Source organism: Lissotriton vulgaris, chromosome 7 (genome assembly GCF_964263255.1).
Source record: "Lissotriton vulgaris chromosome 7, aLisVul1.2, whole genome shotgun sequence".
Taxonomy (NCBI): domain Eukaryota; kingdom Metazoa; phylum Chordata; class Amphibia; order Caudata; family Salamandridae; genus Lissotriton; species Lissotriton vulgaris.
In genome coordinates this window covers 1,575,550,886-1,575,578,164 of record NC_141695.1, presented here as the reverse complement: position 1 = coordinate 1,575,578,164, position 27,279 = coordinate 1,575,550,886, and positions in this window count along the sequence as shown.

The following is a 27,279-nucleotide window of genomic DNA, read 5'->3' as shown; positions in this document are numbered from 1 at the left end:
TGCTCTAAAAGCAGGCTATCATTCCCTTATTGCGTTCTTCAAACTCAGGATCAAAACTGCAGTTGCATCTCAACCTTACAAGTTCACCATAGGGAATCGACCTGATATGGTGAGAAGGATGGGAACTAGATGCATGTAGTAATGTGGTACCAGCTGTTTGCTTGCGGAAAAGTCTATTATGTATTGTGTTATCCCGAATATATAGTTCAACATCCAAAAAGGAAATTCTACTCGTACTGTGCTCAAACGTGAATTTAATGTTATACTCATTACCATTTATGTAACTGAAAAATTCAGTCAGTTTGTTTGTTGAGTTTGTCCATATCATCAGGCAGTCATCAATATACCTGCCCCAATATAAGATGGAATGCAATGGGCCTTACTCCTCATCATACTTCCTAGTTCCAGCCATGCTGCTCGGTCATTACTAGCTGGTATGCCAATACCTAACATGCACAACACCTAGAGGTCCACCATGACCATGGCCACTCACTCGTTTTACAGTACTGTTTGACCATGAGCAAGGAAAGGAAAACCTTCTCAACAAACATACGTAGAATAACTTAACTGTATGCAATCTTCACAGTAGAGTACCTGACCTAAAATGGGGTTTCTGGGTCTTACCATACCACCAGTCTATAAGGGGAAAGGGAAAGCTTACTGACAAAGCAGAAGAAAAAGAAAGCTACAAACTAGTACAGATAGTTTTGAAGTCAGGTTAAGTACAGAAACTTGAAATATGGAGAAAGTAAACTAAGTAATAACTAGGATAATGTAGAGATAAGTAGGATTTAGGAAACAGGTCAAAGTGAGTTGGAAACAAATTAGAAGACAGGCACAGTAAAATGGAAAAGAAAATTCTAAATGTGGAGTGGTAAAAGAAGGATCTAGAAAAGATAGGGAAATACATAATATTACAAGGTGGACTTACCGGGCCAAGCAGAGCCATCTATGCTCACCGAGGCACCTCCATCCCTATCACCTGCATGCGAAGTGTTGGTGGTTGGTTCTGCCATATCCCTCCTGCCCCTAGAAGCTGATATAAGAAATAAACAAAATAAAATTAAAAAAAAGATTAGTGGTACAGTTAATCTCACAAACAAGGTTTGACTGGGAACCACTGTAACATTTGATCATTTAACATCTATAGATCAGATCTCCTTTCCTATTACTATTGTGCACCTATTCCTTAATTTCCTAACTCTATTATATTCTGAATTTCCGAACCTATATTGGAACTACTAATAAATTGCAACAATTGATTTTTGCTTCTTATCTCATTCTGAATCTCAGTTTAAAACTTTGACAGGTCACCTCTGTATGCATTTTTTCAAAGAAAACATGCTGATGCATGCATAGTTACTAGTGACTAATACTTTCTACACATCACTGCAAAATCACTTGGGGTTGGGAGTTGAGACTGTACAAGCTGCAAAAAACTTAAGGCACAGAGAAGTGAATGAAGAATGAGCTATCTCACTGCCTAATACACCACTAGCTCAGAGACAGGACGTAGGAGACTGCAGAATTTACATAAACAGTCCAAGCAAGCGCCAATGAGCAACAACACGAGTAGGATTAGGTAGCACTGCCAAGCACCTGTCTACTCTAGGATGGTCATGGTGTGTTCAGCATGCTTGCTAATTAGGAAATAAATATTAGCATAGATGGAACACAATAATAAATATTTATTACTCACCAAGCCCTGCAACCTCCATGCCGAGCAGGTTGACCAGGTCCTGGTCCAAGATGTCCTCTCACATGTGTGTCAGATACTGTTGGGTGCTATTGTTGCCAGAACAATGGCAAACTGCCTGGTGCACCCTCTTCCAGTGCTGCTTTCACTCCCAGAGGTTGTAGCAGTTACCAGGCCTGCCATCAAATGCCAGGGTGGAGGGGAGGTGGCACTGCGCATAGAAACCCTGTGCTGCCAACTGCACTGTGAACAGTGTGGGGAGCTGCAACCCTTGTCTATGTGGCCTACTACAAGGTAAGCACTACGGCTAGTGGTTTGGGGGGGCTACCTCTGCCGCTCCCCTGCTCTACCATGGTGCTGGGTGGGGACCGTGGAAGAGCACAGGGTATAAAAATGAAAACGAAGGAAGGAAAAAGAAAGTAAAGCAAAACATAACATACAAAAAGTCAAACACACAAAAAATTGGAAATAAACGTAAAATACACAAACACAAAGACACAGGGCAAGGATATAATAAAAAAATAATTAGGGGTAGAATGGTAGATAGGCTTTAGAGGGGTAGGATTAAGAAGATTAGGAGACGATGAAAAAATAGGCCCAGCACCATGAGCAGGGCAAAAACCAAGCTTTCCGCAATCATGCAAACTGTATGGTGTTGTTCACATGTGAGATCCAATGCAAGTACGCATGTCATGTGTTGTTGATGGAAAACGTAATGCTAACAGGCACTGCAAGCACTCCACCCATTCGCGAAACCTTGCGTAGCTCATGGAGATTTTGAAACGTTTTGTGAAGTTCTGCATAGCAGGACTCTACGCAACTCCGCATACCCCAAGGAATGATCAGAGAACCCCCGAACCAGAACAGTAACATCGGAGACTCTAGGTAAAAATGTCAGTGGAACAAAAAAATATTCAAGGCGGAAAAGGATGCCATGGGCAGCAAGAAAAATGTGTATCCCTCTACAGACACATGTTGTTCCCTCCATACATCGTCAAACCCAAAAAAGATAGAAAGGAAGATAAATGTGTTGACCCAGACTCAAAGGGTATTTCTTGCGGATGCGACCAATCCATTGCAGGGTTCACAACACCATTCCAATCACCACCCAACACCCTTAACCCCAAAGGAGCTCACTCCACAATCCCGTCATCAGGTCCACACAAGGTTTGCTATGGTGGGTAGGAACATAAAAACAAAGGAATATATGAGATACCGCATACAGCATTCCTATTATCACAATGTATGGGCCATGGTGATCTGACCATATGCAGAAACAGGAAAACATGTTTAATCAGAATACTAATGTCCCTGAAACCCCTCGTGAACCCAGAATGAAAGACATGAGTGTATAAAAAGAGAGCCAGACACAGGACTTTATTACCGAGGAGGTGGGTCACTTGGAGGAGAAGAATATCAGCCCAACCCTCCTAGCATGTTTCAGAGCCAGCCCTCTTCTAACCTTGTAAATTTGGCTGTCACATTCCATGACACTACCCACAATTGATCCATAGGACAATCAAGGGATGGGTCACTCATGATGTTGTAGGACAGAAGCATCAACAGGTGATGCATGAGGAGAGATTGGCGTCTGGTAGACATGCAAAAATTGAAGTAAATAAATGTATGACAAAAACAATACAAACAATATAAGCACATCTCCCATACTTCAAGAACAGGAAACATTTGTTGCAAGGCAGACCATCTGTAGGCACCAACAGGAAGCCCTGCCAGACCTGCCCCAATGATTCCCCATGAACAAACAATCAGGGAAATCAAATAACCACTATCCAAGCCTGCTGGTTACAAGTAGAATGAATCACATCAAGGATCAGAGGAAGCGACATAGGGAGCAAGAGCCCTCACCACTTAACAGGTACTGTATTAGACATCTCAAAGGCCAGGGGTTCTCCATGTGCGGGGGAATGTGCTGCTTTACGTGCATCCTTTCATCAATGTATTGAAAAACCTCCTCAGGTGTTTCGAAGAAGAGAGTCTTGGACCGATACATGACTTTTAACTCCACTAGATATAGGAGCGTGCAATGAATATTGAGGTCACAGAGACGTTCTTTACTTGCCAAAAAGGACTGTCGCTGCTGCTGTTCCAGCCTGGTGTAATCTGGGAAGATCATAATAGGTTGATATTAATCCAGAATTTTGTCCTTGAGCCAGGCATGTTTGAGGATAACATCTCTGCACATGTAATTCGGGAGCTTTGCAATATAAAGTCTTGGTCAAGCCCCTCGGGGAGTACACTGCACAAACGCCCTATTGGCCCGCACGACCACGAAGCAAGAGTCCCTCACACCTCTTAGGGAATCCAAAAAATAAAAGATTATTGTGATGAGCTCTGCCCTCTGCATCTTCAAATCTCTCCGCCAGTCTCCTGGCCACTGCCAAGCATTTTGCACAGACTGTTGCAAAGAAGTAACTGAGTCCTCCACACCAGAGAATTTGGTATCCGCTTCTGTCACCCTTCAATGGTGTTCTGTAAATCTTTGGTGGAGCAAATTAACATTTGAGCACATCACACCAATTTTGGCATCTAACATGTCTTGTTACTGCATGATGGCAGCCAGGATTGCAGCATTGTCAGGAAGCGAGTGGTCATGTCTGCGAGACACAGTGAGTAAAGAGGGCTCACCAGGGTGGGTGTACTTGTCAAGAGAGCTTTGATTGGGGCCGGGTGGAGCTTTGTCCTTGGCCATGACATGGAGAGTGGACCGGGGAACAGCAACCCTGCTGGCATAGTATGGAGCACAACAAATGGCTTGCCTGACCCTCACCGCAACCTAGTGGGGGGCACCACAAGCAATCAGGATCCATGTTCTATGATGATTACGGCACTCCAGGGCCCACCTCAAAAAGCCAAGGAAGGGTGAGATGGGGAAGCACACCATTGCAAACTGCACCAAGACCTACCTGGGCTGCCTTGGCCACAGGTGCACCAACTCCCTTTGTGGCCCCATAATGAGGTCAAATGCTGTAATGAGAGAGCAGTCCAACAGAAGATTCAAATTTCATGCATAACAATGCTGGCGGGAGCCAGGTGCTACAGTGTCAAAAGTGTCATCTCAAAACACAGGGGGGGTGTAAAACATAGTAAGTGAGAGGTCAAAGTGGTCTGATTCTCACCGACAGTAATATTTCGGTAGATGCATCAACGTTTTCATTTGCGATTCCTTATTTGCGAAAAATAAGGAATCGCAAATAAGGAATCGCAAATGGCAATGCATAATTTATTTCGCAATTTTATTGAGATTCGGTAAATATCGCAATTTTTACAGATTCGCAATAAAATTGCGAGTTTCAAATTGCGATTTCGCAATTCCCATTGATTCCTATGGGCCAAAAGGCCCATAGGAATCAATGGGAATTGCGAATTCGCAATTTGGAACTCGCAAAATGTTAATGCATTCCATGGGTGCAGGGGGGGGTCCAAAGGAACCCCCCCTGCACCCCTGAAATGTATTTTAAAGTGCATGTTACACACACACATGTCCTAAGGACATGTGTGTCTCTAACATGACAGTGTTTTAAAATGCATCTTTGGGCATTTTGACACATTTTTGCAAATTACCACGAGGTTCAACCTCGTGGTAATTTGCACCCCCTATTTGCGAAATCGCAATTTTAAAAATAATCATGCATTGCTTTTAAGGAATCGCAAATTTGCGATTCCTTAAAAGCAATCGCATTTTTGGAATTCGCTAAAAATAGCGATTTTCCAAAAATGCTTGATGCATCCCAGACACCTATTTAGGAAGTGCAAACGGCCGAATTTTGCGATTCGCACCGTTTGCACTTCCTAAATACGTTGATGCATCTAGGCAATTGTCTCTTGTAATTCAACAGAGGATATGGTCACACTGTATTGGAACAGCTTCCCCCAAAGGTGTGGTGAGGAAGATGTGAAAGACACTGAAGGTGAAGGGCGAGCAACGTCTAAGGTGTACCGCGCAAAGTTCCCAAACCACTGTGCATTCTGCAGACTTCAACCCCCACAGTTGCATAGGTTTCTGGCGCATTGTAGGAAATATACAATAAGTAGCATCTCCTGGTTAGGGGACATCCCCCAGAGCACAGCTTCAAGTCCACAATGGGTTTCTTTAAGGAATCAGTACATACTCCTTAGAATTTTGATGAAAAGTAATGAGCTTATGCTGTATTCATTCTATATATGATGTTGTTTATTCATATCACATGAATTTTCCAATGAATATTCACAGCGTTAATCAAGTATTCAGATGAGCCTTGCCCAATGCATTTCGGTCCATAACAGTCCTTCGTCAGGGGACATAGACATAGATGCATCAAGCGAATTAGCGATTGCAATCGCTGCGAAACAGCGATTGTGATTGCAAATTCCACTTCGGCAATGCATCAAATTGAAAAGCAACAATATGCGAATTCACAAAACAAAGAATCGCTAAACCCATAGAAACCCCCACTGCGATTCCTTAAAAGTGAATCGCCACATAATCTGCAAATTAAATATCGAATTCACAATCAAATAGTGAATTAGCAAACAAATTTCTATCCCCATGCATCAACAATCGCAAATAGCGAAAACACAATTTTTTGCAAAATACGAGTCGCAAAATAAGGAGAAGCTAAACCAGGTGGTAACCATGAAGTCAAAGTGGCAAAAAAAATAAAAGATGGAAATTTCAAACAGGTGTTGGCTAAATCAAACACACTTAAGGAGACTCATGAGGAAAGTCACAATGGCAGGTCTATACATCGTGGCAAGGCGGCTGAGGCTCCAGGCTGCAGCCCAGAACAGACGCAGGAAACATGAACACATCTTCCGGCTGCAGATTACACTACTGGGACAGACTGAAGATGAGATCTACTCCAAATACAGGCTCAATGGGGCAATGATCCTGAAGCTCATCACAGACCTTGAGCCCCTGATGCAGCACCCAACACGGAGGACCAATGCCGTGCCCACCCATGTCCAGGTCCTGTGCTGCCTGCACCTCCTGGCCTCTGGCAGCTTCCAGCGGATAGTTGCAGTTGCAGAGTACACTTTCACGCTGCCTACAGAGTTTCCTGGACGCCATGCTGAGCCAGATCCATCACCACATCACCTTCCCAACAACCCAACAGGACTTAATGCAAACTAAACAGGACTTCTATCAAACCGCCCATTTCCCCCATGTAATTGGCTGCATTGACTGCACCCACATACACATCTGTCCACCCGCAGAGACCGAATACATGTACCGGAGCGGCAAGTCATATCACTCCCTCAACATTCAGGTGGTCTGCAATTCGTAGATCATCATTACAGACATTGTGGCACAATACCCAGGGAGCACGCATGATTCATTTATCTTCCGGCACAGCGGCATACACACCCGCTTGGTATGGGGTGATTTTGGCGAGAAACATCTCCTAGGTAAGTACACATGCCCACGTACAGTATGTTAAGACTATGTTGCCGCGCATAACAGGCACTGACCCTCTGCTCCTCCCTTCAGGTGACAGCGCCTACGCCCTCCGTGAATACCTCCTCACCCCATACCTCAACCCAGCAACACCACAGGAACGGAGATACAATGGTGCGCATATACACACCAGAAATGTGATTGAGCAAACATTTGACATGTTAAAGAGTAGATTCTGCATCCTCCACAAGACTGGCAGGCCCTCAAATAACCTCCCGAGATCTGCTGCCGCATCGTTGCCCTGTGCGCCATGCTGCACAATATTGCCACCAAGCGGAGGATACCTGTTGAGGTGTCTGGTAGTGAGTCGGAGGGGGACGCCACCTGCACATGTGCATCATGCACACGGAGAGAATCCTGCTGACGGTCACAGGCACCGCACGCACATCACACAGAACAATTTCTAGTGCATCCATACCCCTCACACAACACTGCACTCATGCAAGCCACATCAATGATTGACATGAGGAAGATTTGTTGTCAAAATAAAGCTTTTTTTTTATTTCACATGGTCTCAATGTGCTTCCAACAGCAACAAATAAGGGTACGGCTTTTAAACATCCAAGGTCATGTAACCTGAGCTGGCGTGCATGGTTGCCTCACCATGGCACAGCCTGAAATGTAATGCAACTAGCGCCTCCTGCCACACGCACCCTGTCGCCTCTCACCCTACATGTTAGGCTGGGTCTGTCGGGATGGAGTGTTGGGCTGGGCACTGAGCCTCCTGTCTGTTTGCACCGGCACAGACAGACTGCTGAGGCTAGATGTCCCTTCGCTGGCATCATCCCCCACCCCTTGCATTGCTATTGTCTGCCGCCTGTTGGTGCTCCACAGCGTTGGTGGCCTGCTCCAGGGCCCTTGCTACCTCAGCACAGCATTGGACCATCTGGATTTGCATGGCCAATGATCTGCGCCAGGGCTGGGAACAGGTGAACGGAACGGGTGTAGGCTGACAGCCGTGTGAGCAGCTGCCTGTGGCGTCTGCGGGTGACGTCCTGCTGCGCTACCATCAGCTGGTTGCTCTCCTTCACCGCCGTGGTCAGTTCCTGCACACTCTCTGAGAGGAGACTGATGTGGCATGCTGTTTTATATAGCTGCAGCTGCATTGCTGCCATGTACTGCGCCTGTTTGCAGTGCACACGCAGCATCTGAGCCTCAATCCCCAGGCCCACGTTGTGTGCGTGTTGCTCCATGGCTGCTGTGGTGGGCACGGAGCGCTGCTGCCTTGACCTGCTGCTGGCGTGGGCCTGCACACTAGCTGTGCTTCATGTCTACCTCCTGGGTGGGGGTGCGGTCTGCTCCACTGCCATATGTGCCGAGTGGTGAGGTTGTGCTCCACCTGCAGCTGCAGGGGTGGCCCTGGGTCTCGGTGCAGGCTGCCTCTACCCCTCCGTCTCTTCAGGTGTCTCTGCGATGTGGAGGATATCACTGTCGGACGTGTCAGCATCGTCAGCACCTGTGATGTGGATGAGTGCATGATTACTGATATGATTCAGGCACCTGGGATGTTGCAACATGCATGCAGGATCGCTATTGGTTAATGTCTGCATTCCCTGGCTGGCTTTAGGGGTCTGTGTTTCGTGACTTTTCTGGCTCTGTGTGGCTATCAAGGCACATTTACACACTACAGGTTCCACAATGCATGTGGGCGTTTGGTAGGAGTAGGGACTGGAATACTGTGGTTACAAATATGGATTGCACTGCGGGCATAGGCATTGTTAGGGTACGGGGTCGCAGTAGCATGCCTCTTACCTTGAGATTGGTGTGTGGCGCAGGAGGTGTCCAGTTGGGTAACGCCCACGCAGGCTTCAGGGTGTATGGTGTCCTCCACTAGGTCCCCCATGGGGGTGTTTTCAGGGACTATGTATTGTCCCTCTCCCATACCCCTTGTCTCCCCCAGTCTCTCAGCTATTCACTCCTTGGCACGGCCTCTGAAGTTGTACCACCTCTTTTTTAAGTCATCGATGGTCCGGTGGGTGACTCCCTCCGCGTTCACCTTTGCCTTGATGTGCACCCAGTTGCGCCTCTTGGTTGCCTCGGGCACCTTCCGGGACAGCTTCCGGAACATTTGGTTGTGGTCCCTGCTCACTCCTTCTATCAGGTACTCAAGTTCTTTTTCACTAAACTTTATTTTGCGCTGACAGGGTTTTTCACTTGGTCCTGCAGCTTCCTGAGACATTGTGGTTTGATTTCCACTCCTGTATTGGCACTGAAGGGTGTGGCTCATGGAGCTCAGTGCTCTGCTTCCACCTGTATCTAGCTCTGTGGTCCAAATGAAGCATGAAGCAGGCTACTTCCTGGTAGTGATGTCATCATTGGGCTCCATATGCAACTTCACGTTTTTGCAATCTCGCAATTTGCGAGATCGCTATTTGCGAAATCAGTAATTGCGGATTCGCAATTAGGGGGTTGGAAACAGCCGACTTTCCGATTTTGTAGGGATTTATGCAGAGTCACATTTGTCGATTGCGGGTGGGTGCTAATCGCAGATATTTTGCGATTTGGATGATGCATCCCATTCTGCGATTTCTAAATAGCGATTCATTATTTTTCGCTATTTGGGATTAGCAGAATGGATACTTGATTCATCTATAAGAAATGTAAAGCAATGCTTGGAGGGGAGCCAGGCCAAAGCAATATCGTTAGACAATTACGTGTCTTCTTGGTGAAAATAGACCCAAAATCAAAGAAAATACGGTGAGACAAGGAGTGACTCAAAATTGCATGCGCCAATATATATCACAGGACGTGACCAAAAGCAAAAAATGTGAATGAGTATTTGACTGAAATCGGAATCAAAACAGTAAATGCCAGAAATCATGTGAACTAAAAATGCCACGCTTCATGTGAGAAATTGATAAGATGCCACAATATGTAAAATTCGACTAGAACTCATGCAGGGAAAAATATAACAGTTAAATAAACGATCGCGAGTGAACCGGTGTATATGTCTCAAATCAGGATCAAAACGATGGTTTCCATATATCATATTAAAGTCGCACCCTGTATGTGAAAGTGACTTCATGCCGCATTGTACCAAATTCGACTGAAATGTATGCGTGCGAGAATCGTAAACCTCGAACAGACGGTGTTTAATAACTAAACCTCCTGAAAAGGGAAAAATAAGTGACCATCAGCCAATGTGTGTGATCACGGTGTACTCACATGCAACGAGACGCCGCACTTTCTTATGTTCAACAAGATTAGAAACGAAGACGGAAAACACCTTCGTTTAGATAGAGTGCAATGTCAGTGAAAGAGGACTGGGTGAAATTAAGACAGCGGGAGCCATCTTGGACTGGTGTTTATAACTGAATATATCAATTATCGTGTAAGCAAGAACATGCTATGAGAACCATGTAAAATAACAATCAGAGAAGTACCCCCTGGAAGCACCTCAATGCCTCCACCAGAGGGATAGAGGAGCACAAAAGAGATTAAAAGGACAGATTTATCCTTTGTTAGAAGACCCCTCACTCACCAACCTAGTTGGTGACATGCTTCATCATCGGGGTCCCACCCGGATAGCCGAGTGCCATCCGGGTGTGCTACGACACCTGACTACAGTGAGCGGGTTCGTTTTTTTGAGATTTTTTGTGCAGGTGAAAAAGAAGTGATTAAAAATGTTCCAGTTTAAACTCACTAAAAAATCCCTTTATTCTGGAGTAACTGGCCAACAGTAAAACATTTATTTAATGGGATACCATGCCGGATTAGGTAGGCCAGTGTTGTCGCAAGTTAAGTTTGTGAGATAAAAAGTGGTCTACATGTTTCAACCTCTTTAGTAATTGTTAGGTTTTTGTCAGGACCAGTGAAGGTAGCCCGGGTGGTATAAACTCGCTAAGGTGTACCTCACCCTTGACTACGTGAAAAACCCCACTCAGTACTCACAGTGGTGGTAAATGGTTCTTTTCCGGGTTGCTAGAAAAGAAAATCTGAAAAGACAAAAACTCACAGTTAGTCACACCGGGGCGTCCACAAATGCATTTGTGGAAGCCCTTTGGTGCCTGTACAATACGAATGGCACCCCGGTGTGACCAACTGTGAGTCATGCAATCACATCCACCAGTACCTTAATACAACACTGCTTTGGATGTTGTATAAGAGGAGCACTTTCTACACGCTCTGTATTTAATGTACTATACGTTGCGATTGTTTTTGTCTTTTCAGATTATATAAGATAGCTCTAAATGAGGCCAAAAAGGAATGGGAAATAGATTGCTTGGTTGTCGATCACTGACGCTTGTCATAGGAATGACACACAACTATTTTGGCTCTTAGTAACTAGGGGAGACGCAGAAAGACCTGAGCCGCCTAATAATAATATCGCAATTAAAACATTTTTCATCCGTTTGCACTGAAGAGCTTGATCCTGATAATGAAGCCCCTGTGTATGATTATAATAGTCAACAGATTGATGGGTTTTTCACCCTAGCTGCAATAAGGTCTAGCATCAATTACATTTTCAGATCTAAAACCCCTGGGCCGGATGCCATTCCTGGCAATGTCTTTTTCAGTAATATCGAGAATTGGTCAACTTATATTTTGGCATTGGCTAATGGAATTGCAGCAGGCATTCACAAACCCATCTTCTTGGAGTGGGCCAGAGGTAATTCCGGTGTACAAGAAGGAGGGCCTTTCATTGCCCTGGAACTACAGACAAATTAGCTTGATCAATAGAGCCCAAAAGGTCTTTGACCATACACTTCTTATGAAAATACAAAACTGGAGAAGTGACAATAACATCTTATCCCCTTTCCAAGAAGGATTTAGACAGAAAGTGAGCACTATTTATCAAGTTTTTCGCTTCCTATTATTGTCCTGGAAGATGGTGACCATTGGCCAGGGAAGCTTATATGTAGCATTTATTGATTAAAGGTGTGCATTCAACATAATCCCTAGACACAAACTCTGGTGTGTCCTGAAGGAGATGGGCCTTCCCTCCGAGATACTAGCATTGGTTGTTCGTCTCCAAGAGAACAACTACATGAGGGTTCACTGGCTAAGCCAAGGCCAACTGACCGACCCAATCAGGGTGGATTGGGGGGTCCACCAAGGATGTGTACTGGCTCCTACCCTTTTTTCACTTTTCATAAATGGAGCCATACAGAATGTTGCCGATAGCCCAGCCGATGCACCTATCCTGTGAAGAACAAGGTAACAACATAACTTTTTGCTGATGATACCTTGATGATACCTTGATTGTTTCTAAGACCTCCAGTACCTACAACTCCTTTTAAAATCCTTTTAAGTCCTTCTGTGCAATTAGAGACCTTGAGGTTAATACCTCAAAGACCAAACTTTTAATGCTGAATCCTCATAGATCTTTTAAGGGAAAGCTGTTTCTGGATAGGATTCCTTTAAAGAGAGTGAGGACCTTTGACTATTTGGGCGTCACTCTCTCTGAGGACTTATCTGGAACACATCATGTTAAGAAGCGGAACCTTCAGCACAGGCAGATTACAGGGGCCCTGATCAAAGAGCATAGGACGAAAGAGTGGCCCATGACAGGATTCAATCTATCTAGGTCGACTCCTAATAAAGTTTTCCAAATCCATCACATATTATTACTAGCGAGCTGTTAACTCTTTACAGAAATACGTTCTTTCATGGATGTGACGAAACACATGTTGACTGTTTCGTGTTTTGCATCAAGGACTGGACCACTATCTTACAATTATAGAGACTTTAATGTTTGATTGTATCATCGAGATTCAACTGTTTTAGTCCCTACACATTTTTTTAAAGATTTTCTAGTCATTTTTTATACCAAGGAAATACATTGGTGAATGTTTTGAATAATTAAATATCTTGTGTTTCCTTTGTTAAGAGCATTTTTTGCCTTACTATTCCTGACTAAGCAGTGTCACATATTTCAGTTTCAAATGTTATGAGAGCCGGGGTATACTCAGTTTTTGCAAACTAGTTTCGCAGGTCACCTTTGGTTACCTGTGTTTGTTGCACCCAAGGCAGAGAGTGTTTTCTACCCTGAGTGGTACCACTTTGACTTTTCCATGTCATTCAATTTCACGTTGTACTTGGCCGCCTATTTATAACTGTTTTTGTTATTGATGTGCGATCTCTTTATCCACCACTATTGTCTCTTGGAAAAATGTTTGTAGCTCCCAGCAGATGCAGAAATTTGTGGTTTGCAAGGGATTCTGGCCAAAGCAACCTGATGGGAGCCACACAAGTAACACCATCCTGGACTCCCCCTGGTGTCTAGTTGTTAAAAATGGGCAGCCTTGCCAGATTTCCCAAGGTTGCATACAAGTTAGGGCCCAAAACCCACAGCTATCTACTTTGCAAAAATGGGTCCGTTTTTAGTGGAAATGTGATGTATCCATTTTGTGTTGTGACCCATTTCTTGTTGCGGGCACTAGGCCTACTAGGCAAGTGAAGTAACATTTTTATTGTACGACTTAGAGAAATGCAGAGTGGAAGAGTGTTTGTGGCTCCACGCAGATTCAAGAATGTTTCCTCACATAAATGTGAAAAAAGTTATCTTTTCAGTCAAAGTTTAAGGTTTGCATGGGTTTCTGGGTAACACAACCTTGTGAGAGCCACAGGTCAGCCCACCCTGGACTACTCCAGGTGACTAGTTTTAAAAAATGTGCAGGTTTGCTGGGTTTCCCTACGTGCCGCCTGAGTTAGGACCCAAAATCCACAACTACCCATTTTGCAAGAAAAGGGTGCGTTTTGCGGGGAAAAATGTCACAGGAATTAGTCTAGCCCACACAAGTGAGGCACCTTTTTTATTGGGAGACTTAGGGGAGTGGAGGGTGGAAGAAAGTTTGTGGCTCCCCACAGATTCCAGAACTTTCCATCACAGAAATGTGAGGAACATTTGTTTTAGTCTAAGTCTGGGGTTTGCAAGGGAGTCTGAGTTAAACAACCTGGTCAGAGCCATGCAAGTCACCATTCCTGGATTCCCCAGGTGTCTGGTTTTCAGAAATGTACAGGTTTGCTAAGTTTCCCTCGGTGCCGGCAAAGCTACAACTCAAAACGTCCAGCTAACCACTTTGCAAAGTTATGTGTCCATGTTGCACACGGGGCCATTTCCTGTTGCAGGAACTAGGCCTACCCAAACAAGTGAGGTACCATTTTTATCGGAAACCATGTTGGAGCATATAATAGTACAATATTCGTTAATACCAATTGTATTTTGCTGCATTTGTACCTTCCTAATGTAAGCTTGTTGGTAAGAAAGAAGACTTTTTGAAAAATACCCTCTAAATCATATGCACTTATGGGTTCCCACAAATTCAGAGATGTACAAATAACCACTGCTCCTAAACTCCATGTCCTGTGCCGATTTCAGAAATACATAGGTTTCCTTGATACCCATTTTTCATTCTAATATGACTTTGTCTATTGACAATGAAAAACCATTGTACAGTGCAGCTTAGTTATAGGCTCTGGGTACCTCGGTTTCTAGGAGAAGCTACAAACCCAATATATCCCTGCAACCGTAAAGGTCTAGCGAATGTTATGGTACATTGCTTTTGTAAATTTACCATTGTGACAAAAAGTTACAGATGAATACATTCTCACAAGTGGCTGTTCTTTCATACTCATTTTCAATATTTATTTTTGCAACAGTTAGTTTATTTAGGGAAAAGTTGTACACATATGAAACCTTGATGGTTTTGGAATTTGGGCTACTTTCCAGAAATATATTGCTTTCCTGGTTTACCTATGGGTTTTACATTGGATTTCACCACAAACTGGAAATAGGTTGAAAGCACAAACAATTGGAAAAATGGGCAGCAGAATACCCTTAGCCGCAGTGCCTAAGCCAATCTCAAAAATAGTAGGTCTTGAGCCAATTTACTTTAATAGAGCTAGATTCAACGTAATTATAGCTATGTTTTCAATCTGGCAAAAAATTTGGCGGAAACCTTAATATATACACCGCCTTCAAAGCTGCCCGACTCCTACCCTGCATATTTCAGGATCAGACAATGTTTAGATGGTAAGCGCAGGGTTTGCGGGTCATAGGCGATTTAGTTGGCGATGGACATTTATTACCCTATACCTCATTGAAGGACACATTTCAGTTGCTTCCCATTGATTTATTTAAATATATCAGGTTCAAAGTTTTGTGCATAAACCCTTGGATGGAGCATCCTCAATGTTTGATAAATTACCCATATTTGAATTAATTAAAAAAAGAGCCAGAATAGGATTGGTATATCAGTATTCATAGTCTAGTCTTCCGGATAATTTAGGGGCCCAAAGAGCTAAATGGGAAGGCAAACTTGCAAAGTCCGGTATTGATCTAAAGCCGGCATTGGAGCTTGCCAGTGAGGTGCTGGTGTCTGAAAGTCTTAAGACCCAAAGTTATATGGCATTATTTGATTTATATTATACACCTGCAAGAATTGCGAAATGGGGCTGTAGAAAGGGGGACCACTGTTCAAGTTGCGGGCTATTCGCAGCAGATGCTATTCACACCTCTCTGATTTTCTATCAGGCGTTGAGCACTTTATCAACACTACGCTCAAGATTCGATGTACCCTGACCCCAGACAGAAATGGTGATAATGGGCTATGACTCAGGGAATATTGGAAATAGGTGGCATATGTATGCCTTTTTGTTTATAGCTATGTCTCACATCCGGCTGTGTATAACTTCGCAATGGTTGTCTCCCGAAGTACCAACATTTATGAACTGGAGAGCTAGACTGCTTGCTATTTATAAGCTTACATTTTCTGTATTTTCTTTAAAGGGCAAGCAGAGGAGGAAGCTGGCGTCTAAGATCTGGGCACCGATTGAGGAGTGGAAAAAATGATAGGATTCCTGCTAGGTTCTTATTGGTTCATGATTCATTTTCTGCCCAATCCCTGGTTAGAGTATCGTGCAGGCTTTGTGTAGTATTATCTCATTCTGTTGGTTATTTTTTTTTCTTCTCTCTTTCTCTCTCTTTTTATATTATGTTCTTCTTACAAGAAAAAAAATCTTTTCTAAACTGTTTTGCCAAATGAAATGAAATATGAATTACAATTTGATGTATTATTTCTTTGAAAGTCATGACTGCATTGTTTGTATCAAATCTATATTAATAAAAAAAATGTATAAAAAAAGAAATGTGCTACGTGTTCGAAAAATGTCAAAACTGTTGTAAAATATTTTTTTTTTTGATTCAGCTCTGCATGTTCCTGAAAGATGGGAAGATGGTAACTTTAGCACAGCAAACCATTTGTTGATGTTATTTTTCAAGGAAAAACAGACACTTTTATACAGAGCACTTTTTCATATTTTTTGTTGTAAAAACTCAAAATATTTCTATTTTTTGGCTATTTTCTTCATCCACTCCAGTGAAATCTACAAACCCTGGACACTTTTAAAAACCCCAGAATGTTGGAAAACAAGGAAGCAAATTTGACATGGATACCTTATGTGGACACAAAGTTACAGAGGCTTAAGTGCGACCTATACCAAATGGCCAAAAAGCGATCAGCACTGGAGGAAGGGGGAACAGGCGAATGGGAGAAAGGTCCAGCAGTTAAGGGCTTACAATTTTAACGTCGTTATCTTTAATTGTATTGCTGTAATAGTTGTTTGTTAATCTCAGCACAACATGCACCATATCTGTGAACTCATGTCCCTTAGAACAAGCTGAGATGGGTGAGCAAAGTGTTGCCTATTGAAATCTATTTATCTCTGTGAATTGGATAGTGCATCATTGTCCCTAAGGCCCTGTAATTTTTCGATCATATTCAAATCTAAAACATTGGTTACTTCTGAAATCTGAGGTGATCGAAAAAACTCCTTTCCTTTGAACACTTCCAATTGAGATAATTAGTAGGAGACAAGATAAGTACAGGGAGAAAAAAAAACTATTTGAAGTCAAAGATCAAGTGAGTGCTGTGAATCGAGTTTAGCATAGCATGGAAGAAGATGGGGACTAAAAGTCAGTTTTGCACTTTTTGAAACTGGGTAACCAGGTTCAAGTCCCAGCGTCAGCTCAACGTCCTATGAGTCGGAGAAAATCACCTAACTTTCATCTGCCTATAAAAAAAACACAGAAGATATGTAATGTAATACAGTGTTCACGTAAAACTCTCCAATGACTTTGAGCCAAGTTTGCGTTATCTAAAAACTTAGGGGCATATTTACAATTACTGCCGCATCCCTGCAAATTAGCAGGGATGCGGCAGTAATAGTGCGCCATGCCTCCGCCACCCATGATGCGCCGCATTTACAATGCTTTATAGATAAGACCGGAGTATAACCCATAGACCAAGTCAGGACTGGGTAGGTAAGGTGCAACTAGAACACAATGTCCTGAAAGGTGAAAGTCAATAGTCAATTATACATAGCATGCACATAGCATTACTTGGGTGGGCAAGAAGGAGATTACTCATTTTTTATGTCAAAAGGTAATTATTTATCTTCATGTGGTAACATTCATTTCAAGGTCGGATATACACAGTTAAGAACAGCACTGCATAGAATGTAATGACAACCACACAGAACTTGGTGCAACAAACGTGAATAAATAGTGCAGGTGGCGACGCAAGTGGAAGGAGAACAGCGTTGTCGGCGCACTGTGCATAAGGTGCAGACTATTTACAGTGAGTGGCTAAAACGGCGCATGTGACATTGTGATATCACAGTGGGCACAATTAATTTGGTTAGAGTCTAAAGCCACTAGGGAGAAGTGCGCCTATTAGTCAGGCTGTTAGGTCGACGGCGTTTCGATCTGTAGCATTTCGGATCATCATCAGGACTGGTTGTCTGATTTAGGAAGTGCTGTGGAGGAAGGGAGGAGATATTAGGGGGGGAAGGAAAGGTGTGCCCAAGTGGAAAGCACTAGCCAAGGGTAATGGTTACCTTCGAAGGATCCTAGAGAAATGGAATCCTTGTAACCAAGCAGAAGGGGATGACTTGAGGTAGCCTGGTCAGTCACTGGTAAATTGGTGTCTGGGCTGCTGGGCAGAGCTGGGAAGAGACGAGGGGAGGGGATGATTGGCTGGGCGGTAGGAGCATAAACAAGCAATTAGGTGGGGCTAGAGTGGGTAGCGCCACGCAGCGTAGAGAGTGACAATTACATACCTCGCTGGGAACTTCAGCGCTCGTGACGGCCCTGTGAGTAAGCCATACTCGGTAAGTAGATGCCGGGGAGCTCAGTGGTGTAGCCGGCCGTGTCAATCAGCCGTGCTGTATTGGCGCTGGGGAGTAAGTTTGGGAGAGAGTAATTTACCGTGCTCCTGTATGCATTAGTTAAGGAGACGTGGTCATGGGAGCTTTGTGAGGAAGGTACCCAAAGTTACCTGATTAGATCAGCCCGTCTGTCTTACAATGCGGCGCACCACGGGGCAAAAACGGCACAGATGCATCACGCATCTGTGCCGTAAAGGTGTCGCATTGCTGGAGTTGAGTTGCATGTGCAATGCAGCTCCAGCAATGCTCTGGGGGCCCATTCTACTAATGCTGTGTTAAGCCTTACGCCTGCTTCAAGCATTGGCCTAAAAGTTACTGAGTGAAATCTTGTAGATTTCACTCAGCCACTTTTAGGAGGCGTTCCTGCACAGGAACGCCCTCCCCTTGCGCCGGAACGCCTCCTTAAGGTGCAGGGCTTTACAACGTGACGCATCTCCCAGATGCGTCACATTGTAAATAGCCCGTACCATGGCGCATCTTTTGTGCCGCCGCTGCGTCACTAAAGTGACACAACGGCGGCGCAAAAGAGGCGCAAGTGGCTTGTAAATCAGCCCCTAACTGGATAAAAACAGGTCATTTCTTTGTAGAAATAGGTGCATTTGTTGTGTTTTCTGTTGTGTGTGTAATTGCACTTTGTTAAAGTCTCCTTCACCCATGCTCTTCTTAGGGCAAATGAAGCGTTTCTTTGAGATAGCAAGAATAATATAATATTGTCTAAACAACCCAGAGTTACTGAAGTAGCATCTTATTTCTTGTAATATGCTGTTGCAGAGGTTTTGAAATGATTATGCCTTGCAATGCATGAATATTTGAAATTATATTGAAATTCAATATTAAGTAGCAATAAGTCTGAAGATGAAAAAATAACATAATGAGCAGGCTTTATATGCATTATGCTTGTAGCAGTATGAAACGTTTGCCCGAATTATGTGTAGGTCCTCTGCCTTTCATGCTGGTCTTTAAAAATTCAAACAATCTGTTCTTAAGAGGATTTAGGGAAGCACACCCTCAGCACATTTGTTCCCATTACTGCAGCATAAAAGGGGGATTATTTGAGGCAGGTTAATGAATGAAGTAGCATACACTATTGTCAAGGAAATATAATGCTAGCCACTGACAGCTATTTACTGCATGCTTGCGAGACGGGATCTCCAATCTTAATTTAGCTGCCTTTTTGCTCATGAAAATGCAGATTTATGGCATGCCACATAACCAAATTCCTGTCTTGTAAAGGTATTGTCTCCTGAACAAGACATCAAAAGAAAGCAAATGAGATGCAACATTGGAAACACTTAAAAAATAAAAAGGTTCTATGCAGTGTTTTTGTTTTTTGTACACATTGCCTTTACTAAGTATCTTATCTATTTCCCCCCAGAAAATGCGAACAATGAAATAAAATTCGAAGGTTGCCTTTTGTGTGGTGGTAAGCTTTTATTAAGTCATAAAGAGTGTAACAAACACTTCGATTTTAACATAAACCATCGGACGGATATATGTCTCTTAGAACAAGACTTCTTTAAACTGATAGGTCAGATATTTATATTATGTTTTTTTTTAATACTTCCCCACTTACATAACTTTCTCTTCCTGATTGTGATTGAAAAAGGGAAATAGAGAAGTCAGAGGGAAATCAACCAAAGCTAAACAACATGTAATCTTTTTCCCACTACACTACTTAATAAAACAAAACATTAAAACATGACCAGTTATACACTAAATTTCACTGCTGCCAATTTTGTTTCGATCAACTGGTCAAATGCTCCTTGCATGAGGAAAAATGACTTGCTCTCATAATTCAATATCAATCTTACAAATTGACAGACCGAGGTCAGCCCCCCTAATTAATCAATCCTTTCCTGCTTATCAACAGTATCCTGATGGCCAGGGCTCAAGGTGTGAAACATCTGTGTCCTCCTGTCTCTTAATGACACACCCATCTTCCTGATGACAATTGTGAAACTCCTTTTATGCTAGCTCTGGATCCTGAGCACAGCTGTGCTCACACCTTCCTTTTGAGGCCTCATCTTTTCTCAACCTGGATTCATACTCTAGCCTTTTTCAAAAGAACAAAGGGTGCCTTCTAATCTAGAATGAGGACTTCCTTCAGAAGATTTTCCACAGTCGTTCGGCACATGTTCCTGGTCGTTGTCGATGGGCAATATTCTGATTACATTATTATCTGCCTTCTCCTTGTTTCCCAAGCATTCCATTGTATCCTTAAAATCTCAATGCAAAGCAATGAAGGTCACAGTATCTAGAGAAGGTTGCCTTTATTTCTTTCGCTGTGTATTTCAGAGAGTCTACTCTGGCCTCAATATGTTGTGCACAATGCTGAATGCTTGACACCCTGGTGGCAGAGACGCACATGGCCATTCAAAATATGACATTGAAGATTCCATTTCAGTCACTTTCTTGTGAATCACCTGGATCACGAGTATTGGCTTACTTTGGCTTCCAACATTTCTCAGCCTAAAGCCACACCCGGCTCCGAATCTCTCTGTATTTCCATCGCAACAAAGGAGCTAGAAGGGGCAAAACATTACCACATCCTCCTTGTGTATTTTTACTGAAGTCGTAGTAAACGTCTTGCACTCAGGATTTTACCTTCTATCTATGCAAGACATTTCTTTCCCATCCTGTTGAATGAACAGACAACAAAATCGCAATGCCATTGGGTGTGTTCATCTGTTACTTCAGTCTGTGCTTTTCCTCCTTATTGATGCAAGACCTATTGTAGCTCCATACTTCTCTGTTGACATCATGCCATCATTCATGCTTAAAAGACATCCCAGGCAAACTTTCAGACCAAAGCTCTACATATCCAATTCTGTCTTCCTGATGTGATTGATAAATTGCAGACTCCATGTGGTCTAACTGTAGGAGAGTAGGGTCTGCTATCCTATGGTCACCCCAAATGTTTGCTTTTTGCTTCACTGGTTTATGACTTAATGTGGCTGTGGGCCTGCTAATCAGACCCACAGCCTGCTGTTCTCTCTCTAAATTACTGTCAATGCACTCTAGGTGCATTACGAATTGGAACTGGTTCACCTTATTGGCCCCTGTAACAGTGTACCCTAGGTACCCAGGGCATAGGTGTTTCCAAGGCGTACCAGGGGCTGCAGCATGTATTGTGCCACCCCTGGCCTGGCCTCCATATTTGACACAACTGGCGGATCACTCAGCTGAGGTAAGCTGGTGTAATCACCTCTTACTTAGATATAGTATCCCTATATCTAACCCTAAACTGGACACATATGTTCCTATCAGCCACTCCTATGGAAGGCCTCATCAATCCTGGAGGCAGAGTGCTTGGAAATATGTGAGATGGTGCTCTAGCATGAGCTGAGCCTGTCTGCAGCTGTCGGGAACCACTCCCTTAGCTATTCCGGGATATTGCCATACCATATACTCTTAAGTGCAGTATAATCCTTGCGGTTATATGCTAACTTTGGTTTGGCTTTATCAAAACAGGTCGAGTAAGGTGTCATACGATTTGGAATACTATCCCCTCGACAGTTCTGTCGACGGGGATAGCATTCCACCCTTCTAGAGGGACACGACATGTGCGTAGCCTTAACCCTGGTTAAAGTTAACCAGAGCCTCAGCATCACAAAATGGACGCTGCCACCACAGACACAAGTCTGACCTCCTGCTGCTGGGAGTCCTTCCAGCAAGGGAGGCTTGGACAAAGGGTTTCCTGCCTTGGGAGGTGCGAGCACCACCCCAGACAGGATTTTGTGTATTGGGTAGGACAGGGCTGAATAGATTGAGACATGCCCGGGGCACACAAGGTGTCCCCGTGCATAAGCCAGTCCAAACCGGTCCTGGGACTTTCAAGACCCAGGCCTGGCGAGGAGCTGGACAAAGGAAAGGGGGTGTAACCGCCCCCCTTCCTGGTCCCACCCAGAGGAGGGACCTAGCCGGTGATCCACCCCTCAGATTGGGAATAAGAGTGGGAGCAGTGCCATTGCACCTCAGATCATCCTGAATCAATTTTAAACGAAGAAGACGACTGGACTTCGACATTCTGCTGCACAGAAGACTGAAGAGAATCTCCCTTGTGGCCTAGGATCGGCCACCCTGTGAACACAGGCACCAACCAGCAACTCGACGTCTGCTTTGCCGCCGCCTCCCGCCGGAGCCCGAGCCCAGAGCCTGACAAGACCCAGACTCCCAGACTTCTCACAGCCCGATCCACAGTCCCTGCAAAGAAGGGACCCGTGGAGGCACCGAGAGACGAGGGACCAGACCTCTTGGAAGACACTCACAAAAGCTGACTGCGCAGCATCAGAGGCATCCTCCTCGTTGTGCTTTTGGGACTGAGAGCCCCCACCAGCGAGCAGCCCTTGCACCGAAGATCAGCCCCCCAGCATCTCCACGATATGCGTGGGGCCCTTTTGCATTGTGCCACTTGACGCGCCATCCCAGCCACTAGCCACGTGGTCAGTGGCCATCTTGGCGACGAAACAGACAAACTACACTGCGGTTCTGGTTGCTCCAGAATTGACCTCGCTCTTGTAAAAAGGAGCACCCGCTCTGACCTTGCTGGTCCGAGTGATAAGCCTTTTTTGATTCCTGCGTGGCTTGCATTAGCTAAGGCCTGTTTGCTTCAATCAAGTTGCCAATACTGACAACAGCGAGAAGCCTGCATGGGACAGCTCGTGCCTGACTCCTGGACGTCCTCGACCCCTGGTGTTCACGTGGCTGCAGAGAGAAGCTACACCTCAACGCCTGTTTGCACCCAACATCGCCTGGGTTCCAATCTGGTTCCACGGTAGTCACTGGCTAGTGACTTTGAACATTGTCCCCTCTGCTTTCAGGTCTTCACAACTTCAGATCCACCCTTGGATCCACCGGAACTCTTCACATCGAGCCGCCTGCAGCATCTTCAGCTCCAAGCACCATCGACCAGCGTGACGAAACCCGACACTACTTCGACCCTATGCACCCACTTCCTGTGGGTGTGGTAACTCAGCAACGCTGGTGTTCCCACACTGGTACACACCTCTAGGGCCCGTGTCTCAAGTTTCTGCTTTCTAGGTCACTCGGAAGGTTCCTGACTAACTAATTTTACAACTTTTACGCACCATAGACTTAACATTGGTGAGTGTGTGCACTTTAAACACTGCACCCGAGTCTCGCGGGCCTTTCCCGACTTAGTCACTGCTAGTCCCGATCAGCTCCAGCGATTCCCAAGGCTCTAGGCCTGTTTCCTTTTCGATTGGTATCTCTTATACCACTTTCTTAGTATATGGTTTAGGTGGCCCCTAGGGCTCATCCATATTGTGCAACTTTTGTGTATTTTAAACTGTGTTTTGTTTAACGCTTGTGCTTCTGTGCTCATAAAGAGTTCAGGGGATATGTGTAGTTAATAAATATATATATATATATATATATTTTCAATATATATCTGTGTGGTGTCCTTTCATCTAGTATTCAAGGGGGTTGTGTATGGTAATACAGCTGGCTTCACATGCCTTTCAGAGTTTAGCCTAAGACTGCTTTGTCCATGTTACCACTAGGATAACTGGTCTATAAGGTTGACTTACAACCAATCATCATAAGGGTTGCTTGGCATGGTACAAGGTGATCACTAGAACTAGTGAGCATCATATACCAGGCCAACTTCTCACACTAACATCCTGATAGTTCTCTGAAACACAACTCAAGACATTGGACAGGGCACCTTTTTCCTCCTGCCTGCCCACATTCTGTGCTGATGAGGACAGTGAACATAATTTCCTCATAATTGAGTGGGAGCCAGGCACTTAGCACCACACCGCTCTTATAGCACAGGAACCAATGCTCTTCCCTTTGGTATAGCACAGAATGGTAAGCATTAACGAACTCATAATAATTCGTTTTCATTTTAATTATTCAGAATTTGCAAATACAAAAAAAAGTTACATGTTTGTTTATTGTTTATCACACACACCTTATCCATGCACCACTCCTTATCTCAGAATATCACGCTTTTGTAGGTTCATTTTCTGGCACATCCCTCATTCAAAGAGAGATGTCCTATAATCTGGACCATGTGTACATTCCCTTATATGTGACTGTCCTGCCCTATCACAAAACTGTTGCAAAATACAAGCAAACGCTCCTCCGTGTGACCTGATTACCGTTGTTCTACCGCTTGCTGCCAAAAGGAGAAGGAAGGATTTATCTATTCCCCAGATCTACTGGCTGTAGAGACCCCCCACCGCCTACCTCCCGCCGTCCTGCTGTGTCTCACAATCCGACACCGGGACCGCCAAGTGGAGCGAGGCGAGGGGCTGCCTACAACTCCCGGCAGCCCTCGAGGTCTCCAGCCACACCCCCTCCAGGACGCGCCAGGTGGCGCTTAAAGGGCGTCATCGCTGCACGGAGCTCTGAAACGCTCCTCCGTGTGACCTGATTACCGTTGTTCTACCGCTTGCTGCCAAAAGGAGAAGGAAGGATTTATCTATTCCCCAGATCTACTGGCTGTAGAGACCCCCCACCGCCTACCTCCCACCGTCCTGCTGTGTCTCACAATCCGACACCGGGACCGCCGAGTGGAGCGAGGCGAGGGGCTGCCTACAACTCCCGGCAGCCCTCGAGGTCTCCAGCCACACCCCCTCCAGGACGCGCCAGGTGGCGCTTAAAGGACGTCATCGTTCCCTCTCGCGGGACGCTGGGCGAAGCCTGGGCCAAGGGTGGGCCCGTCCTAGCCCATCACAGACCGGAGGAGACTGGGCTGGGCCCACCCCCCTAACACCTACCACCAGGTATCATACATCCACAAATTTAATTGTATGTATTTCAAGGAGGGTTGGCTGAATACTCATCTCTCCTCCCAAGAGTTACATGTGATCATCCTTTACTCATCTACAGCCTTAATTTACACACAATGTCAACAAGAGGATCAAGGAGTAAAACACTGAAAAATATGACGTCCTCTACTGGTCCCATAGACCAATTTCTCACCAAGGTGAATCAAACAATAGACCATACTGTTATGTTGATTGACAGACGTGTTTCTTTTGAACTTGAACAAGCAAGACGCTCATCAATGGGTCTCTTGGCTCAAGCACGAACACCAACAGCACAACCACATGATATCATTACATTGGATTCACATGCTGATATTCATGTAATTCCAAATACAGTTGATCTATCGGTATCCTTACAACTCTCGGATACACAGTTGTCTCAGGGCTTAGAGCAAACGCCAGATATATTTGCAAGTCCTCAGTTACCTCTAAACGACCCCTCTCAAAGTTAAACTAGAGGGATACGGGAAGGTGCTATCCCGAAAATTCCAACGATTACTGAAACTCATAAAGGTAACCATAAAAAAACCAAAGGAATGACTTCTCAACTTAATGTATTACCAAACCCACGTGACTTAAATAAACTTCAAAGTGCGAATAATATCAGCAACACAGCACTTACAGATCAAGACAGTAATACCAATGAAATCTTATTCACAAGAGAAGTACATAATGGTAGTAATCCTGCCCAAACTCACCAAAATAAATTGGTGCCTACGCAAAGTAGTGACTTGAATACTGTTAATTCACAATCTTCTTTAATCAAAGAAATAGAGGACATAGTTAAGTATCAGCTACGACCCATACAAAAAAGCCTAGAGCTGATAGAAAAACAGGTTGCGATATTAGTCGCCCTATCAAAAAAGACCACAAACCCACGATCTCAAGATCCAATAATATTGGCTCCACCTAAAGCCCCAATCGTAAAGGCAAAATCTGTTAATAACACAAAACAAATAGCCAACAATTCAACAACAATAAAGACTCCTAATATAAACACAGGCCAACCAGTAAAAACCCCCAATAATTCAACTCTCTTAACCAAAGCTAAACCACCTCAAGAACTCTCAAAACCAGCACTAGGCAATCAAAATCAACCACCAGCAAGTGCTTCCTTAGACAAAGCTCCTCCAGTAAATGTGTCTCCCAGACTACCTGCGACTTCCATCTCACAGCCAGAGCGCACACAAAGGCACTTTAATAAATCAGAGCGACCAAAGAAAAGATGGACTAGACCAGTAAATCTCCCCCCGGAAGCAGCCCCCTTTGTAGTCATTTTAACGGGGGTTCCGGAACTAAGCAACAATACGGATGAACCTACCTGGTCTCTGCTTAATAAAGCCCGGTATTGGCTGAATACCAACAGACCTAATCACCCCAATAACATCACCAGGATTACCACGGCTAGAAGGGTCTCTTGGATAGGTCATCAACCTAAAACGATCCCCGGTGACTGTATAATTGTCAATCTTGAGAATCCTCATGCTGTGGATTATATATGCGCCTGGGAATCACTGGAAGGTAGCGGCGGAATAAATACCAAACGCCTATCTTTCTTCTACCCTCGACAGAGTCATCACGCCGAGGATCCCAACTGGCCATCAAATTGGTCCTGGAACCAGCCTGAGCAGAGAAACAGGAACCAGGGCGAATGGGGTTTCGGAAATAACCTTAGGAGTAGACCACAAGGAGATTGGGGGTTTGATCAAAGAGATCGGAATGATTGGAACACCTTTGGCTGCAGGGGACAGCAACCACCACAGAGGGAACCATGGGCCGGATTACCAACCTTTAATACCTATAGTTGTTTAGAGATGGTTGACTGACCATCACCACAGTCTTACGATAAGCCTCCTTCCATGGAAAACAGTCTCGCATCAAATAACCTAGATAATTTTCCTCCAAGTAATCTATCCATCAAGGAACAATACACACGAAAAACAAAGATTAAAAAACTCATCAAGACGTCAATAGTTCAAACTAAGGCAAATACGACACATGATCCATACTGTCATCCAAAGACTTATACAAGCCCTTCACCAACGTTGCCAACACCTAACAAGTTGCAGGAAACCGCTTTAAACGTGACATCTGTTCCGCAAACCATTTACCACGAAGAAATTACTGCCCAGAATATGTCTGTCAAGCCAACCTTAGAAAAA